Consider the following 19,354-nt stretch of genomic DNA (forward strand, 5'->3'; position numbering starts at 1 on the left):
GTTACTTTCGGTCACATCTAATTAATCCAGGTTATGTTTAAGTGCATCCCTAATTAATGAGATAATTCCCAACCAACTGAATATTTAATATCTAACTAATCTGGTTATTTTCCAACTAACAACTACCTCGGGCCTCACAATCTGCCGCTTCCCCATGCGCCTTGAAAAGGTAAAGATTCTCTTCCTTAATAAAACAAAACTGACAATCAATGCTTAGATTTTTCCCTCCAAAACCGATCCTATATAAGGAGCCATTCTCTACTCATTTTACCACATCCGAAAGCACAAGATCACATCTGATATTCTTGAATCCCGTCTTTCTCAATACCGAAATCATGCCGAGCAGAACTCTGGGAAATTTCCTAAGCATTGATTTCAACTCTTGCATGGGCGAGAGGGACTGTACTACTGAGCAGAAACTCATGTATCATTCTCTCGCTGAAACCGGTCTTCAATCTTTTCTTGAAGAAGCCGGTCATATTCTCCTAGACGATGTCAAGGCCTTCTTTCGAAGCACCTGCATCAGGGGAAAGTACATCGTCTCCACTGTCAGAGACCATACATTCTGGATAGACGAGGTTGAATTTGCCTCACTTTTCGGTCTGCCCATTGAAGGTTTCTCTGACTTTCCGACTATAGAGGACCTTGCGGGATTTGAAACCGCCCAATACCTGTCGGCCACCCCTTCTCCGGTGGAACACATTGGGCCTAAAACTCAGGTTGCTATTCACGGTCAGCTACTGCTCGAAATCGTGACCCGGTCGATTCTGTGTCAATCTCCGAATCAAAGGTATTCTAGGAATACCTACAACCTTATGACCCACATTCTTTGCGAATCGGCCATCAACTGGTCAACGGTCATATGGGAAAACCTAAAGAATATGGTGCTGACCAAGAAAGGTCTCGGGTATGCACCGCATATCAGCAAACTGATTCTTGGGTACCGACCAGAGTTCGGACCGGGCACACCGGCTTCCTCCTCAAACATCCTCGACAAGGATTCTGTAATAGACCGAATCTGTAGAATGTCTTTTCAATAGGCTGTACTTTACATTATTTCTGTATGCCTATCTCTGTACCGAATCTTATGCTGGTTTCCTTTCTCTACTACTTCTTGAATTTTAATATCATTTCAGTTTAAATGACCGGGTCTTCTTAACCCTTTGAACATTTATCTAAGTAACCGGTTAACATCTTCAAACTATAACCGCGTTATTATCCGGTCACATAAACTCTACTTAAAATAATCTGTTAACACTCTTACCCCTCAAAATAACCGGTTAGACTTCGAAACCGTATCATCAATCGGTTTTAAGAAGAAGAGTGCGTCATCAATGACATTAGCAAAGGTTTTTGGAGGGAAATTTCCCGCCGAAAATTGCCGCCCCTCTGTTTACCGCCCCTTGTTTGGCGCCCATTATCTCCCGCCCACGGTTTGGCGCTCTTTTCAATTCGGAGGGAAAATTCCCGTCTTTTATTGATGGGACGGTTGGGTCTCCAAACCGCATCTATAAAAGGGGTTTTCGGTCATTTTACTTCACTCTCACGCGAATCTGCTTTCTCTCTCTAAGCTCTCTTACTCTCTTAAGAGGTTATCTCTTACATTCTCAAACTTCTTAAACATGGGGCGTGATTCGGCTTTGTTCAGACTCTACTCTCAGGTGGATTTCGAGGAAATCCGGTTGAATGGTACGCCCGAGGCGAAGGAAGTTATTGACCGGGTAATTAAAACCGGTCTGGAATATTTCCTCGGCGGTCCCCATATTATATACAAAGATGCGGTCGAAGAGTTCTTCAAAACCGCAACCGTCGCCTACGACAAGATCACCGCGACTGTATGCAGTTCACAAATAGAGCTCACCGAAGCATTGGTGGTCGAGAGCCTGCATCTTCCAACAACCGGCCAGGATGCAACGACAGAAATAGAGCAGGACACCTTTGAGGCGGCTTGCCAGATCCTATCAGCAACTGATGAGCCGATCAAAACATCCGGGAGCAAACAAATGTTGAAGCCGGAATATATCCCGATATGTGACATCTTTACAAGGGCGATCCTGGCGAGGGGAGGAAACCTCAACAACCTCACAAGAGACAAAATCAAGATGCTGATCGGTCTGATGGAGGGAAAAGAGGTCAACTGGGCAAGATCGGTGTTCAGCAACCTAATGGACATGGTGAAACCGGATTCAAACCGGTCGTGGGGATACGCTGTGTCCCTCGGTAAGATCTTCCTCCACCTAAATCTCGACATCGGTCCCGGCGTTGCTGTAGCAGAACGCTGCCTCATCAGATCAAGGCAATTCCTTGAAAGGACGCAGCCGACCCCTAGTTCCACAGGTGGCCGAAAGAAGAAAACCGCCAAGAAAGCAGCCTCAACCAAAGCAAAGGCCGAAGGAAAAGGCAAAGAAAAGATAACTTTCTCAGAACCACCACAGCACACAGAAGATGAGGAGTGGGCTTCTGAGAGAACAGACACGGACAAGACGGAGGATGATAGAACGGTCCTCAATGAAGACGGCTCGGCCCAGAGTCCTAAGGATGCCACACCAAACACCAACCCTGAGACCACCGAAGGTGGAGAAGAGGTTGATAAAGAAGCCGATGATGAAGGCGACAACACAGAGAGGGAGGAGGCCGAAGAAGCAGAGGCCGATAGGATAACTGGGAAACTCCTTCAAAGCATCAGAAGAAGAGCCGAGTCGGTTGAAGAACTATACCTGGAGTGGCACGAGCACCGGTTTGATACACCGTATAGACAAATCCTACCGGGCCACACAGATGAGGAATGCATAAACAGACTGGAGGAAGTGGAGGACCTGATGATGAACATTACGAACTCCAACACACTCCAAGAGGTACAACACCGAACTTGTCTCTTGTTACCGAAGGTTCAACTTCGGAAACTAACGACAAAAATCAGGAAAATTACGGAGGAGCTCAACAAGATGGAATCGGTGGACACCCTAGCGCCGCGGGTGTTAATAAGGCTTGAAAAAGCCAAAGGGGAACTAGTTCAAGAAGTCGAGCGGCTGGAAGCCATATGCAGCCGAATGCAAGTACCAGTCTATACTGCTCCCAAGATCGAAAGGTTTCCGGTCAACTGTTCAACTCCTCCAAAGGAGAATGCAGCACCGATAGAATCCAGTGACAGGGCCGATCCAAATCTCACCGAGCAATCTCCTCCACCACAGCCGGAAGTCCCCGTTTCAGACTTTACTAAAGAATGGGTTGAGGACCGACTTCAAGAGTTCGAAGGTACAGTGGTTCAACCATTCAAGGATAGATTCCAAAGAATCACTGGCTCGGCACTCAAGTTCGCCGATGCCACATGGTTTCTTTTGAATTCCAATCGGGACCGAATCTCAGAAATCGGCGATGATATGCGGGAAGAGACGGTTCAGCGAGATAAATGTGTTCAGCGAACCGCAATTCTGGAGGATATGACCTCCGATTTAAAGGATGACCTCGACCGGCTTGAGAGAGATACCGATCAACGGCTGACTGCGATGAGTGAGGATCTGATCGGCACGACACTTAACCGGGTCTCCGAACTCGAGAAGATAAATGGGAATCTCGTGGCCGAAATGAAGGCGCTTTCCGAACAAATGGCAGAAATTCTAAGGGCTAAGGTGAACGCGGACGCCGCGGCTGTAGCGGCTGATGCTCAAGTAGCTAAGAGGGTCCAGGATGCGCTGGATGCCGAAGCAGGAAAAGATAAAGAGGCACCGCGCTCATCTCAGCTGACCGAAGCGGAAGAGGAAGCCGCGCGGATTAAAAGAGGAGAGGCCCTGTTCCCAGGATTCGCTGAAAAAGTAGCCACTCTAGCAGCAGAGGATGCTGAACGGTTGGAAAGGGAGGCACGGAGGCTGGAAGGCTATGCAAAGGAAAACAAGAAGAAGAAGGCGGCCGCCTCCGCCTCAGCGCCGAAAAAGCGGAAGAGGGAAGCTCCTAAAAAGGAGGCCCTTCAGAAGGTTCAAATTGCCGAGCTGCTCAGAGAGGTCTCTGAACCGGTCATCCCGAGTACATCGCAGCAGGACGACCAAATCGAAGATGAAGTCGAAGAACAACTGCGGTCTCGGTCTACAAGACGACGATCTTCCGAACCGACCGGTCGACAGCTACCGAAGAAGAAGAGCATATATGACCTCACAGACTCTGAATAGGGACTACCTTTCCTCTTATTGCCTTAGTACTTTTATATATATTTTGTCTCTTTCGGTTACCTATATATATAAAGTTACTTTTTGAAACCGGCCATCTTTTGCATTTCTACTTAGTTTTGATAATTTTAAATAAAATAATCAAAAAGGGAGAAATTGATAAGATAAAAGATAAAGACTCTTCCAAAAATTTTCTCAAACATTTTTCGAAAATTTCTCGCAAGTCAGTTTCAAAAATCCGGCCAAACAAAACAACCGGCCTACGGTTGCAAACTTACATGATTTTGATAATTTTAAATAAAATAATCAAAAAGGGAGAAATTGTTAGATAAAATAAGACCGGTTCAAATAAACCTAACTTAAAATAAACTTTCCATGCAGGAACAAGGAACCGAACCGGAACCAGCTAAAGAAAACCAACCGGTCAAGCTACCAAACCAATCAAGAATACTTGGAACGTGACCGCACAAAGAAAGGATCGGCCAAAGCCTAAAACCGGAATCATCAAACAACCGATCATCCACAAGGAAGAGAAATAACCGGAAGAAGTCCGGCTACATTACTCATACCAAAAGTCACTCGGCTAAGTCAAGCGGCCGACCAGTACAAGAAGACAATTTGGGTATCTGTTGAGAATGATACCAAATGAACAGACTGAACACTTCCATATCCATGCAAGTCTGAGGAAAGACCGTAGGCTGCAGAAAACAGTACTACCGGATCTTCCTACTTCGGGATAAGCTAGAAAGGAAATCTTCCAAGTACAGACAACTGTCCAACAGACAGTGCCTACATCAAGTAAAAGACAAACCCGGCAGGCTTGTCTTACAAACCGGAAGAACAGACCGGCAGGTCTGAAACAGAATACCAGGTCTGAGGTTGACCATCAGGTCTGAGGAAACGACCGCAGGTCTGAACCTCTGAAACACTGAATCACTGCACCTCTGCCCAGCCAATCAGATTCAAGGAAGTGAAATATGACCGTTGGCATATTTCACCTATAAAAGGAGGCAGTTGCAGAAGAGTAAATGCGGGATAACAGTGTGATATTGAGATATTAAGAGACACATTATTGAGATAACGAGCGCTAAGAGCATTTACTACAAGTGATAAAAGTGTGCTGTTTTAGAAAGCCTAAGTGTTGAAAGTTAAAGTGTGTTTTACAATTTCGGTGTAAATTGTAAGAGTGTTATCGAGCAGGAAATAAGTCTCGATCGGCCTGTACTTGTATTCCTTAGTGAATATCCTTCTCGCGGTTTCGAGAGGAAGGGGTGACGTAGGAGTTTTATCTCCGAACATCCATAAAATCTGTACTGTTATTTACTTTCTGCCGGCTTCATTATCTAACCGACTAACTTAACCACACCGCTTTAAACCGACTCTATACTAACCATACCGAATATCCAGATTACCGAAACCGACCCACCATTCCCAAATCTCCATCATCCGAAACCGGCCTTGTCTATCAAACAAGTGTGCTGCTTCAACCTGAAAGCAAACCTCTTCCGCGCTTGAACCTAGTTCAAGGGTTTGTGACAGGTTGTGTAGTATTGAAACCCCGGTGTTAATCTCTAACCAGATTAACCACCACCCTTCGAGTGAGAACCCCTAACCGGTCCAACCCCCGGTCCTCCAGCGGCTACCTAGATCCTAACAGATCCCATCTATGATTTCTCAAAGATAGAACTCCGTGAACAATCAACCTTTTCGGCTAATTCAAAACATGAAATGATCACCCACTTCGTTGATCATTTCCCCTACATCTATAGGCATAAATCTTGTCTATTCCAGTAAGTTGAGCCAAGAACTACCAATATACTATAAATGTATTTTGACTGATTCAATCCACTTGACTTCCTCAACCAACTTCGAGAGGCTATAAATAGCCTCCTTTAATAATTACAATGCCAATAGAGATCATCTCAATCCACGAATCAAAAGTTTCAGAAAATCCGCTATTTAAGCTCCAAGCTTCTAATTTTTGGGAATTTTCGTGTAAGGCCTTAAAACTTAGATTTGAGCATCCTCAAAATTTCTTTAAGATCTAAGGAGTGTTCTCAAATCCTTGATAAAATTCCAATAATCCTTTAATTTATACTTCCAATTTGAATTTGAAATTTTTATATTTCGGTTTTTATAAACTTGTATGCTACCTATTTGAACTTTTTTATTGAAAATCGATATTAGGTTCATTTATGAGTTTTCTGTGAAAGTCAAGATCGATCAATCGATCTCAACCGAAAAAACTCAAATTTGAAATTGAAAAATTGAAAAAATGGGTTTTCTCTACTTGGGTTAATCCTCAAGAACAGCTGCTTAAAAGGTTTCACAACCTGTTTCTAATGATGTTGGACAACTATTTGGATCATGTTTGTCCATCCCGATCATATTTGATCAAAATCAAAATTTTTAAAATAATTAAAAACTTTGAGTTCTTGAATCGGTCCAAATGAATAGTTAGTGTTCATGTTTTGGTATCAATCAATCATAAAAGTATAAAGAATATATTGACAAACTCCTTACACTTTAAAACAGCTTTAAACCCAAAAATCTTATTTTTGGCCATAATCTGTTTTTAACAAATTAATCATCACTCAGGTCAATTGATACAATAGGATGATATTCTATATGTTCATGGGAGCTTTGTGAAGCTTCTCAGGCCCTTTGATCAAAAAATTCAAGCCTCTATCAAAATTGAAACATAGATGTTCTTGAGGACCGACAGGTCCGATCGAGACTTTTCAACCAGGACCTAGAGGTCCAACCGATGTTCTTCAGTTCGGACTGAGAGGTCCGACCGATGTTCTTCAGTTCGGACTGAGAGGTCCGACCGATGTTCTTCAGCTAGAAATGAGAGGATGGTGGTTTCCACACCTCGACCGAGTGACTCTAAGACCCCGACCGAGAATTTAGCATCGTAATCAAGAGACTCTTACATCATAACCGAGGACTCGAGCCCCAACCGAGAGGCTCCCCGACCAAGACCGATGGCTTTTTAGCTCCCACCGATAAAACGAACCCAGGACTTAGGACATCGGTCCTAAGGTCTGTTTGGTTCCTATTTTCAAATTTCAACATTATTTTTGTAATTTTAGAACCCTAAACCATTTTCTAAAAATCTCAAATGAATAGAAAATAATTTCAAAATATTTTTGGGATATTTTCACAAAAATAGTATTTTGATAAAAGCATGTTTGGATTTATGTTTAAACACTAATGTCTTTAAATGAATGATATTATTCAAGCATCGTCTTCATTAGTCATCATCAGCAATAGGTACCAGCATTTAAATATTGTTGTTACAATATTTTAAATATCGCTAAAACATACGAATGTCTAGAACCGAAAGAATAATTAATTAAAATAAAACGTTATACAACTGATTTTCAAAAGTCAAATTTATAAAGTTGAGACCGTTTTAAATAGGTAATGAGAATGAAGCGCGAAACCTTTTCCTCAGTATCATTAAACTCGAACTTGAGTTTGAGAATTAGTTTGTGGGTTGGAGATGGTTTAAGGGAGGAGAATTAGAGCCAGGTAAAAATATGACTCAATCAGAACTTCTAGTGTCAAAGCTAGAAATTTAGGAATATGTTTGTGATTAAGCAGGGTCAGAGTTTTAAAAAAAAATGGAATCACTTGTTGAAATTCTTTTTTGGCCTTGCGCTGAAAAACATGTTAATTTGATAAATAAATTGAGATCTTGTGTTTTGATTTGATGTTTGGATTATGTTGGGAAGATTGTGTAGAGGATTAGAATGAAGCAAGTTCGCCAAAAGATAAAAAAGAAATCTCTGAAATCAGGTTCTGTCATAAATTTCTCGTGGTGTGATTCACTGTCAAGAGTTGATTAGGTGCTTGATTTGTGTTCAATCCCAACACCACTGTGCCACTTTGTTATTTCCAAATATATCATCCACTTGATACTAAGGCTTTCTTAGCTTCCACTGAATATAAATGTTTTTGTCAAAATTCGAGCTGGGATTCCTTCACTTTTTCCAATAATCCGTTTCTTGATTTCAAACTCGCAAGCAAATTAACTTTTCTGTTTCCAACTGCCCAAATTGTCCAGCCAAAGCCTGTTTATTTTAACGTTGTTTTATTTCTGAGTATTTAACAGTTTATAATTAATTCTAAACTAAAAAAACTCCTATCAATAAAAGTCTTAAATTGGAATAATATGGTCATAAAATCCAAAAAAATATGAAGACTAACATGTAAACATTTACTTTAATTTACCAGACCAAATATTTCATTTAAAGTTCAGCAATTTAATAAGAATATGAATTGAGTCTAATACATTAAATTGGTAGTTAGCTTTAAGGGCATTGATATCTAAACCGTTATCTTTTTTTACCATTTTTATCTAGACAAATTGTTCAGACAGTTTAATAAATTAGGAAATTAAAATTTTCTTGAAAAAAAATTATACTATGGTATAAGATCAAATGTAGAATCAGGATATCATAATCATATTTTCTTGTGAGTAAACTTGTCTGGAATAGTTATATCCTAAAATATTTTTAAAAAAATGTAATCAAACTACAATTTATTATAACAATCAAACTACAATAAATTTGAAAGTTTAAAAAGAGTTTTGTGTTAAAAAATATTTAAAATCAATTTCAAATTGCTGATAATTCCATCAAGGTATTTATTTATCCAAAATAAACCTCATGAATATTCAACTTAAAGATGTAGTATTGAAATAATTAAAATATGTTGCATCTATAATAATTCTATGCAATATTTGGGCATCTCTTTTATGCATACACATCCATCTCATCCTATTACATCTTTATCATCAATGAAGTCTAATAAACCACAAAGAAGCAACAGAAATTTCTCAACATAATATTTCCTTGAATAAAATAGAAATCTTTTGAACATCATTTCATTTCTATAATTAGAGAATTTGGAGAAATTTGTAGCTTTTTAACATAAATATTGATTTTGTGCAACAGATTGTCTACTCCATCATGGAAAGAACAAAGTTTAAGATAAACTTTTTTCTGCAAATAGGATACTTTCAGAGATCAGTTTGTAGGCATAAAAAGACAAGTCTTTTGGGTAATTCTTAAGAATCTATGAAGGCTGGGTCAATAGTTTGCTACTAGTCTTTTTAAGATTCAAGAAACACTTGTCTGATGTTAGCAATTAGAAATTTTCATTCAAAATAGCAGGCGTCCAATGTCTAACGAAAAGGCTATTTGAAACTACACCAAAGAATGGTGTTTCCAGACAAAATGAAATGCTTTCTTTTGAATTCAGTAAAAATAAAATTTTAATAATGTAAATTAATTTAACAAAATTTGAAAAATAACTCATTTTCTGTAGACTCAAGAAATTGGTCTAAACAATGTCTGAGCCTCAGTAAAATTCAGTAACATCATATGAATGAAGATTCACCAAGGAGGTTCTCCCTGTAAACAGGGTCCTGGATCATCAACACCTCTATTATGTGAATTATATCATCCTTGGCAAAACTAATCTTAATACAATGAAATTTAGTGCTGTTATTTAACTCAAAACCCGTGAAAATTTGAGGGTAAAAGCTGATAGACAACACACAATCTATGAGTTATTCAGACCCTATATCCACCATTTTACAAGGATTAAGAGTATAGTAAAACTCAATTCACAAATATTACAACAAAAATGCCTCAGTTGAATTCATTAATCTCATTTGAATGTAGAGTCACTAAGGAGGTTCTCCCTGCAAAACAGGGTCCTAGATCTTCTACACCTCAAAAACATGAATTATATCATCAATGGATGTCAAAAGAACATAATAAGAAACAAAGAAAGGAAGTATCTTTGAAAATCAAAATAAAGCTCAGGTATATTTTGCAGCTCTATCAATCACGAATTTTCTGAAGCAGAACTGGCGTTAAAGCTGTAGATATATCATCATAGCACTTTCCATAACAAACAAAAAAAAAATCAATTTTCAATCTTGGCTCATATCAAGAAATTCAACCATTATGTTTTATGCTTCATCGATTACTCTCAGAAGCGCGGATAGTTTTGAATCATAGCCAAGAAAAAAGATAAAGATCGTAGAACTGAAATAATATGAATGTAGCAGTCGATTTGACACAAAATTAGCCATTCAAAAAACGCTAAACTGCAACACTTGACGGCAATAAATCTAGCACAATCATTGGGGCTTACATCGTCAGTACTAAAATTTTCAGAGAAGCCCGGGAGAGATCGTGCAGAGATACCGAAAGTAAACAAAACAGAAGAATTGATATCGAATGTTAAAGATGAACAATATTTTGAGAAAGAAAGGCGGAGGCTTGGATCTTTGAAGACGAGAGAGCGAGTTTATATAGGGATGATTGTGAAAACCTAAACAAACCCTAGCGGCGATGGGTTGTAGAAGAAAAGCGGCATGCGTTACTTTGATTGGTTTAGATTTTTTTTATAAACAATAAGCCCATTTGAGGAGTTTAAATTTATTAAAGGAGGCTTATCAAATGGGCTTAATTTATAATTATATTATTTTTCATTCAATTATTTTCTTAGATTTTAAAATAATTCATGTTAGTAGTTTAAATAGAAGAAAAAATATATACAAAAATACAAATACTAAATTGGAAAAGTATAATGATATACGTGGGGTGTGGGTGTAAATTTAAGAGAGGTGAGTAGACCAATATTTCAAATTTGAGGAATGATATATATATTCCATTAAAAATAAAAATAAAAATAAAAATAAAAAAATTATAACGCGTGCCTCCCTATTCATTTCTAACCCAAAAAAAAAACGTTTAAGGAGAAACTCGAAATTTGGCTGCGATCTCATTTGAAGCGTCCGTCGTCGACTGGCCGGTGCAGGAAAATTGTCGGAGTGAGTTAAATTTCTTGAATTGATAAAATAAACAAGAACTATTTGATTGAGTTCTTGAAGAGAAAGATTGAAATAATATTATTGATTGAATGAATAATCTTTACAATAGTTTATCTATTTATAATAGTAATAGAGAAATAACTAAATTGAGAAAATATAGGATTTGGTTATTATATTTAGCCTAATTAATAGGAGATAAAATATAGGATTTGGTTATTATATTTAGCCTAATTAATAGGAGATAAATAAATAATTTCTCTTATTTATTTAATACTTTATCATCCCCCTTCAAGCGAAAAGGTGAGGCACAAACCGTGAGCTTGCTACGTAAAAGAGCAAATCGATGAGAAGAAAGACCTTTGGTGAAGATATCAGCCACTTGATCTTCAGTAGGAATATATTGGATGAGTAGTTGTTTACGAGCAACTTTTTCCCGAACAAAGTGAAAATCGATTTCAATATGTTTTGTGCGAGCATGAAATACCGGGTTTGCTGATAAGAATGCGGCACCAATATTATCACACCATAGAACCGGAGAAGAAGAAAGTGAAACTCGAAGTTCACTAAGTAGAGATTGAATCCAACAAAGATCAGCAGTTGTATATGCAAGAGCACGGTATTCAGATTCAGTACTAGAGCGAGCAACTACTTGTTGTTTCTTAGAATTCCAAGAAACGAGGTTGTCACCTAAAAAAATACAAAATCCAGTTGTTGAATGACGATCATCGGGACATCCTGCCCAGTCAGCATCAGAGTAGGCAGCAAGAGTGAATTGTGAATTTGGACGAAGAAAGATCCCATGACGAGGAGTATGACGAAGATATCGAAGAATACGTTTAACCGCTCCCCAATGAGAAGATGTGGGAGTTTGCATGAATTGACAAGCTCGATTGACAGCAAAGGCTAACTCAGGACGAGTTAGTGTAAGATATTGTAGAGCCCCTACTATACTACGATAGAGAAACGGATCAGATAAAGGATCACCATCATGTTTAGAAAGGGATGAGCCAGCAGAGACGGGAGTGTGTAATGGCTTTGCTTGAATCATATCAGCCCGAGTGAGAATATCATCAATATACTTGGATTGAGAAAGAAATAAGCCATCTTTGGTACGAGTGGCTTCCATTCCAAGAAAGTAATGTAATTGACCTAAATCTTTAACAGGGAATAATTTATTTAATTGAAATATAATTTTTGTTAGAAACGATTTAGAGTTGCCTGTGAGAATAATATCGTCCACATATACTAAAAAGTATGTTGTTATTTGAGGTGCATGATACGTGAAGAGAGCCGTGTCAGATTTTGATTCTATGAAATCAAAAGATAGTAGAGCAGTCCGGAGAGTAGCATACCAGGCACGAGGAGACTGTTTAAGACCGTATATTGCTTTATGAAGTTTGCATATATGATTAGGAAAATCTGGATGGACAAAACCGGGTGGTTGTGCCATGTAAACTTCTTCTTGTAGAGACCCATGAAGAAATGCATTGCTAATATCAAGTTGATGAATGAACCATTGATAAGATATTGCCAAAGAAAGAATAACACGAATAGTAGTGGGTTTTGCCACAGGACTGAATGTCTCTTCATAATCAATACCTTGTTGTTGATGGAATCCTTTAGCCACGAGACGTGCTTTATGTCGATCAATAGACCCGTCAACTTTATGCTTGAGTTTGAAAACCCATTTACATCCAACAATATTATGAGATTGTGTACGAGGAATAAGAGACCATGTTTTATTCTGAATAAGAGCATTATATTCATTTGTCATGGCAAGACGCCATTGCGGATCCTTATTAGCTTTGGTAAAACATGTAGGTGTAGTAGCGGAAGAAGTAGCAATGAGAGCTGATGAGGACATAGACCGTGCTTTATTGCGTGTGATCATATGATGAGTAGAAGATGTAGGTGCATTAACTGTTGTGATAACTGGTTGTGTTGAAGGAACAGTAATAGTAGTAGAAGAAGATGTTATAGTGTTTGGTGATGTTGTTGAGGTCGAAGAGGGTGATGATGAAGACGGTGAAGTGATATGAGATAATAGAGGTGGTATTGGTAAATTAAGTATAGTTGTTGGAAGAGATGTCTCGTTATCTTCTTGTGGTTTAGACAAGCGCACAAGGTCCTTATTTTTGAAAGGAAAAGTGAGTTCGTCAAAAGTGACATGTCGAGAGATAAATATTCGTCCAGACGGAATGTGAAGACACTTATAACCTTTATGAGATGAGCTGTAACCAAGGAAACTGCATTCAGTAGTATGAAAATCGAGTTTGTGTTGATTGTACGGCCGTGTGAGTGGATAACAAGAACACCCAAATGTCTTCAAAAAACCATAATCAGGAGAAGAGTGAAATATAGTCTCGAATGGTGAACGTTGATGTAATGTCGGAGTAGGAAGACGATTGATAAGATATGTGGCTGTTTCAAAAGCTTCACTCCAATAATGTAGTGGCATAGATGCATGAGCCAATAAAGTGAGACCAGTTTCCGTAATATGACGAATTTTTCGTTCAGCAATGCCATTTTGCTCACTAGTATGTGGGCAAGATAAACGATGTAAAATACCATGATTATCTGTTAATGATTTGAAATTTCTATATTCTCCTCCCCAATCAGTTTGCAATATTTTTATTTTACGACTAAATAAATTTTCAACAAGTCGAAGAAAGTTGATAAACGTATTCAAAACATCCGACTTTTTCTTTAGCGGATATATCCACGTGAATTTGCTAAAATCATCCACAAAATGTACGAAATAACGACAACCATTAGATGAAAATTCAGGAGCAGGTCCCCAAACATCTGAATGAATTAGGTCTAAAGGAGCCATAGATGTAGATTTTGAAGCTGAAAAAGGTAGTTTATGTGCTTTCCCATATTGACATGATCCACAAAAAGAAATAGTATTACTACCTGAAACTGGTAATTTAAAGTGTGATATAACTAAAGATGTAGTAGCGCTAGAAGGATGTCCAAGTCGTGAATGCCAAATTTGAGCCGGAGATCTAATACCAATAAATGCTTGTTTATTAGAACATGTTGAAAACGAACTTTCAGTAGGTTCAACGCAATAAAGTCCGTCCTTGAGTAATCCCTTAAGAAGCACTATCTTTGTATCTCGGTCTTTAATAAGGCAAATATTTGGGTGGAATTCAAAAAATACGTTATTATCTGATGAAAATCTCGCGACACTCATCAAATTTTTAGTAATATTCGGAACGTGTAAGATATTACGTAAGTAGAGAGATTTTTGTTGATTTAAAATTTTAGTCGTACCAATATTATAAATATTCAGAGGCATACCGTTTCCGACTTTGATAGTTTGAGTACCTGTATAAGGAGCATGTACATGTAGATTATTAAGATCGGAAGTAATATGGTCGGTAGCACCTGAATCTGGACACCAAGTGGGATCTACAATAGTAGACGATGTAACTAACATTGTCGTAGGATTTGTAGAAGGATTAAAACGAGGGCACTCAAGAGCACTATGTCCTTGTACATTACATATTTGACAAGATGGATTATAAAAACAACTTTCGGAGCGATGACCAATTTTATGACAAAAATTACATTGCGGACGATTATTGTCTCGGTTCTGTCTTTGATTCTTTCCGCCTCCATGCCTATAAATATAAGCAACATTCGCCGAAACGTTTGAGCGCGAAATATTTTCATAATGGAATTTTCTTTTCTTGAATATGAGTCGTTGTTCATAATTTAGAAGTATATCTGTCATCTCATTAAACAATAGATCTTGTCCGGAAGTTAGAGCACATATCATCGGCTCGAACTCGTCTCCAAGCCCGTTGAGTAGAGTTAGTTGCAGATCTTGATCAGAAACATATTGTCCGGCAGCAATAAGTGCATCTGATAGGTTTTTGATGTGTTGAATGAAGTTAAGAAGAGAATCACTACCTTTGTGTGCGTTTAGGAGTTGACTCCGTAACTCAAATAGTCGGCTCTTTGATTGAGAAACATAGATTTTCTCTAAGGTTTTCCAAAGTTCTTGTGCCGAAGATGATTTTGAGACTTGTTGACGAATCTCGTCGGTCAATGTTGAAAAGAGCCATGCAAGTACCCTTTGATCTTGGATACGCCATTGTTTAAACTTTGGATTCTTGATTTGAATTGCATTATTTTGACCATCTGTTTCTTGAAGAAATTTGGGAGGAGTTTCAAGATTTCCTTCTACTATATCCATAAAATCATAACCTATCATGATTGGAGTAACTTGTGATTTCCAATAGATATAATTATATTTATCAAGCTTTACGCTTCCAGATATTATTGGTAGAACTGATGAGTGATATTGTTCTTCCATTGAAATCGTTTTCGGGAGTTTTCCCTTATACGCTCTGATACCAAGTTAAATTTCTTGAATTGATAAAATAAACAAGAACTATTTGATTGAGTTCTTGAAGAGAAAGATTGAAATAATATTATTGATTGAATGAATAATCTTTACAATAGTTTATCTATTTATAATAGTAATAGAGAAATAACTAAATTGAGAAAATATAGGATTTGGTTATTATATTTAGCCTAATTAATAGGAGATAAAATATAGGATTTGGTTATTATATTTAGCCTAATTAATAGGAGATAAATAAATAATTTCTCTTATTTATTTAATACTTTATCAGAGTGGATCTCATCTAGAGTGTCTCTCTTCTCCCTTGCAGTTTTTCCTTCAAAGACCATTCACAAATCTATGAGGAATTGGTGTATTTTACAAAATATATTTTCTACGATTTTTTTTGCTTTCTTCCCTCCTTCCTCAAACCCTAGTTTGTTAGCCGCCGCTCAAACCCTAATTTTTCTGGCAGACTACATTGCTTCTCTCAAACCCTAGTTTGTTTCCGTTCGTTCTTCCTCAAACCCTAGTTTGTTAGCTGTCGCTCAAACTTTAAAATTGTAAACTCATCCTTCTTTACTTGAGTCCTGAAAACCTACTATTCATTGCGATATTGTAGTCTAACTTTTGACTTTGTGATTTTAGGATTTAGGTAAACAAATAATCATCTATGATTCCAAAGCTTCTGCAAATGCAAAGAAAAATGAATTGAAGAATATAGCGAAGAAGAAGATAGTTTCGCAAGTTGAAAGGTAGCAACTTATGATTCTCTATTATGATTTGTATTAAACTGAATACTGGAATATTTTTCTAACTGCGTTGTCATACTTTATTATAGTGTTGTCAATGAATCAAACAAGAAGAAGCCAGACAAAGTCAAAGGTAACGTTGTCGTATTTTTTTAACTATGATGTTGTCATACTTTATTATAGCGTTGTCCAATAATGTAAGAAGAGGAAGTCTGACATGGTTGAAAGATAACAAACTTCGTTGTCATAATTTTCTAACTGAGTTTTCATAGTATTCTAACTTCGTTGTCATAGTTTTCTAACTAAGTTGTCGTAGTTTTCTAACTTTGTTATTATAGTTTTCTAACTGAGTTGTCGTAGTTTTCTAACTGAGTTTTCATACTTTTTTAACTTCGTTGTCATAGTTTTTAACTAAGTTGTCATAGTTTTCTAACTGAGTTGTCATAGTTTTCTAACTGAGTTCTCATAGTTTTCTAACTAAGTTGTCATAGTTTTTTAACTTCGTTGTCATAATTTTCTAACTAAGTTGTCATAGGTTTTTAACTGAGTTGTAATAGTTTTCTAACTAAGCTGTCATAGTTTTTTAACTTCATTGTCATAGTTTTTAAACTAAGTTTTTAATACTATGTTGTCATAATTATACTCTATTTTTTTGAAGTGTGAAGAAATCTAAGAAGAGAAAACTTTCTCCACCTCCCGCTTCTTCTATTAATCCAACAAGAAAATGTATATTAAATATTAGAACATCCCCTAAAGGACTTCATGCACTATTAAATATTGAATCATTTCATTTTTGTTGCGTTGTAACTGAATCGTGAACTATTGCGGTTGTTGTCACCGAATTTGCCTAAAAAAATAGAGAATGTGATAATGCATAAAAGAGAACATAAAAATGCATAATAGAGAACTAACCTTATTTTGCGCCTTTGCAGCCGATTATTTGTTACTTTTTCAATGAAAGATTGTTTCTGTTTGGTTGGTGGTCGACCTCTAGCCTTACTCTCACGGGAGAGTAGATCATTTCTGTTAGTAGAGCAACTGTTGGTGTAGTAGTTGGTGTTGGTTCAGAAGTTGTTGGTGTTGTCGAATATACAATAAATTTTTCTTTCGTGTCTTTCACCAATTCAGCCAAATAGGAAGTATTGTGATCAGATTGTGAAGCAAGTTGTTGGAGTTCTTGCATCATTGAAGTTAGATAGTTATAACGATTTCTATCACTCTCACACGCATGAGAATCATAAATGTTAGTGATATTTTGATAACCTATTTTCAAATCTTTGTGGCAGCGGTCCAAGATATAATTCTCGGGCACCTTATTTACTTTCATTCTTATCAAAACTACCATAATATGTCTACACAAAAGCCCTCTAAACTCAAACTTTGGACATTGACAGTTAATAGAACTCTTCATAGGGGTGAACTGTACCTTCATTGAAATATCTCTCAAATTTTCTCCATCAGTTCCCAAAATGGTCTCCACTACTCCAAATATAGTAGTTGTCTCATATTCTTCAAGTATGGAGGTGTCGTAGAACATCAAACATTTCACCTCATTCTGGAACAACTTAAAAATGTTGTTAGTATATACATTTTGAAATTTTCTTTCCAATGAATACCCACTCACAATTGAAATAGTCGAATTATAAGACTAAAAAACCAATTTATTTTCCTTCTATATGTTCTTCTTAATGGCCATGTCATATTGCTCTACAAATTGTTTTAGGGATGTTTTCGAATGAACAAAGTCATCAAAAAAATATTCATACTTTCACTTCTTTGAGATGTTGACATGCCTGCCCAGAAGTGACATTTAACATACACATGAATCTATTTAGCACATTCTGCGTGCAAGGAGTTCAATCAATAATTGTCTTGCAACTCAAACTCCTCTATCATTTTTAGCCAATTCTCTTCACATTGTTCGATTGTGATTGAGTTATAGACAATGTTCTTCAATGTCTTTTTTATACTTTTATAATGAGCATGCGCAAATAATTTGGTGGGAAGTTTCTTCATTATATGTCAAAGACAAAAACAATGATGAGTGTTCGGAAATATCTTTTCAATTGCAATGACCATTGATCGACATTGGTTAGTGATTATTGCCTTTGGAGCACGTTCATTCATACATGTTAACCATGCTTTGAAAAGCCAGATAAATGACTCAAATCCTCATTGGATAGTAAGCCACATCCTAGCAAAATTGATTGTCAATGATTATTAACATCGACAAAATGAGAAAAAGACATCATAGCGGTTTGTCAAATATGTTGTGTTAAATGTGATGACATCCTAGAAGTACTCATATGCAGTCCTGCATCTTCCATCAACCCAAAACACATTTCTTATCCTTTTTTCTTCATCCACATAATATACATAAAAAAATTTCAACATCTGTTTTGCATTCGGTAGAAATACTAACATAACACTTTTGCATCACCATTTCCTAACTGCAACTACCTTGCTTCAGAAATATAATTTATGTAGCTTTTCTCATCAAAAGTCATATTATCATATCCTCTAGCTTCAACTACTAATGATTGAAAAGTTTTTAACAAAGTTATTTCAGCTTCATCGTTTAATTGCAATCTTCTCTTCGTAGTCGAATCTAAAACCTTGTGAGATCTAAGATGTCTCGACTTTCCTGGGCTCAAAATATGGTTATGCTCATGGAAGACACTAGTAATTTCAACTACACCTTCATTCCTAACAGAAACATTTATCTTAGCATTGCAATTCATTTTAGTGGAAGGTCTAACTTGTAAACTATTTTTCCCCCTTGAAGTAAATACACCATTTTTGGCACATGCAATGGAGAACCATTTTTGTTTTCCATCTTGACCATTTCCTCCTCTTAACTTACAAATGTCGAAACCTTTAAATTGGGAATAAGACTTATAATACTCACGAAGCTCATTTTCAGAATCAAAAGTCATTCCAATAGTGGGGGTTTGAAGATCGAGAGGAGATGATGATGGTTCATCCATCAAGATAAATAGAAACATAAAAATTAGTTTAACAAATATATTTTCAGCTTAAAACCTAATATGACAACGCTTCATTAAAAACATGACAATGCAGCGTTGAAAACATAACAACAAAGCGTTGAGGATATGGCATGCATATCACCTTAGAAAAATAGTTTAAAAAACGTTTCCAAATTTTTTAAAAATAAAATGTGTATGTTTTTGTCTAGTATTTGTACAATAAATGACTAGATATTAAAAAA

General features: G+C 36.9%; 5 non-coding genes and 1 pseudogene across 5 annotated transcripts; all 6 read right to left on the reverse strand.

The window, feature by feature from the left end:
- Positions 1-9,527: 9,527 nt before the first annotated feature.
- LOC124917542 lies at positions 9,528-9,642 on the reverse strand. The gene has a single exon (XR_007097155.1). It is a non-coding gene; the product is annotated as a small nucleolar RNA Z278 (small nucleolar RNA).
- Positions 9,643-9,663: 21 nt separating this feature from the next.
- Positions 9,664-9,770, reverse strand: LOC124917544. Its single transcript, XR_007097157.1, has one exon. It is a non-coding gene; the product is annotated as a small nucleolar RNA snoR97 (small nucleolar RNA).
- Positions 9,771-9,820: 50 nt separating this feature from the next.
- On the reverse strand, positions 9,821-9,936 carry LOC124917543. The gene has a single exon (XR_007097156.1). It is a non-coding gene; the product is annotated as a small nucleolar RNA Z278 (small nucleolar RNA).
- Positions 9,937-9,989: 53 nt separating this feature from the next.
- LOC124917552 lies at positions 9,990-10,082 on the reverse strand. The gene has a single exon (XR_007097164.1). It is a non-coding gene; the product is annotated as a small nucleolar RNA Z223 (small nucleolar RNA).
- A 35-nt stretch (positions 10,083-10,117) lies between these two features.
- On the reverse strand, positions 10,118-10,201 carry LOC124917546. Its single transcript, XR_007097159.1, has one exon. It is a non-coding gene; the product is annotated as a small nucleolar RNA U36a (small nucleolar RNA).
- A 36-nt stretch (positions 10,202-10,237) lies between these two features.
- On the reverse strand, positions 10,238-10,381 carry LOC124917549 (annotated as a pseudogene).
- Positions 10,382-19,354: the final 8,973 nt, after the last annotated feature.

The sequence above is a fragment of the Impatiens glandulifera genome, unplaced genomic scaffold, assembly GCF_907164915.1.
Source record: "Impatiens glandulifera unplaced genomic scaffold, dImpGla2.1, whole genome shotgun sequence".
Classification (NCBI taxonomy): domain Eukaryota; kingdom Viridiplantae; phylum Streptophyta; class Magnoliopsida; order Ericales; family Balsaminaceae; genus Impatiens; species Impatiens glandulifera.